Genomic DNA, 670 nt, shown 5'->3' with positions numbered 1-670 from the left:
TTCAGGGTTGATTGTTTCTGGAGTTCTGGGTTGATTGTTTCTGGAGTCCAGGGTTGATTGTTTCTGGAGTTCAGGGTTGATTGTTTTCTGGAGTTCAGGGTTGATTGTTTCTGGAGTTGGGGGTTGATTGTTTCTGGAGTTGGGGGTCGATTGTTTCTGGAGTTGGGGGTTGATTGTTTCTGGAGTTCTGGGTTGACTGTTTCTGGAGTTCAGAGTTAATGTTTCTGGAGTTCAAGATTGATTGTTTTCTGGAGTTCGGGGTTGATTGTGTTTGGAATTCTGGATAATTTCCTTGTCAATATATATTTTGCCAATGTTTCCTCCCATATGTGATGTCTTTTCACTTTTTTTTTTTTTTTTTTTTGAGACGGAGTCTTGCTCTGTCGCCCAGGCTAGAGTGCAGTGGCCGGATCTCAGCTCACCGCAACTTCTGCCTCCTGGGTTCACGCCATTCTCCTGCCTCAGCCTCCCGAGTGGCTGGGACCACAGGCGCCCACCACCTCGCCTGGCTAATTTTTTGTATTTTTAGTAGAGACGGGGTTTCACCGTGTTAGCCAGGAGGGTCTCGATCTCCTGACCTCGTGATCCGCCCGTCTCGGCCTCCCAAAGTGCTGGGATTACAGGCTTGAGCCACCGCGCCCGGCCTGTCTTTTCACTTTTTGATAATGCC

Source organism: Piliocolobus tephrosceles, chromosome 1 (genome assembly GCF_002776525.5).
Source record: "Piliocolobus tephrosceles isolate RC106 chromosome 1, ASM277652v3, whole genome shotgun sequence".
In the NCBI taxonomy this organism is placed as follows: Eukaryota; Metazoa; Chordata; class Mammalia; order Primates; family Cercopithecidae; genus Piliocolobus; species Piliocolobus tephrosceles.
Note: the sequence above shows the minus strand (reverse complement) of the source record.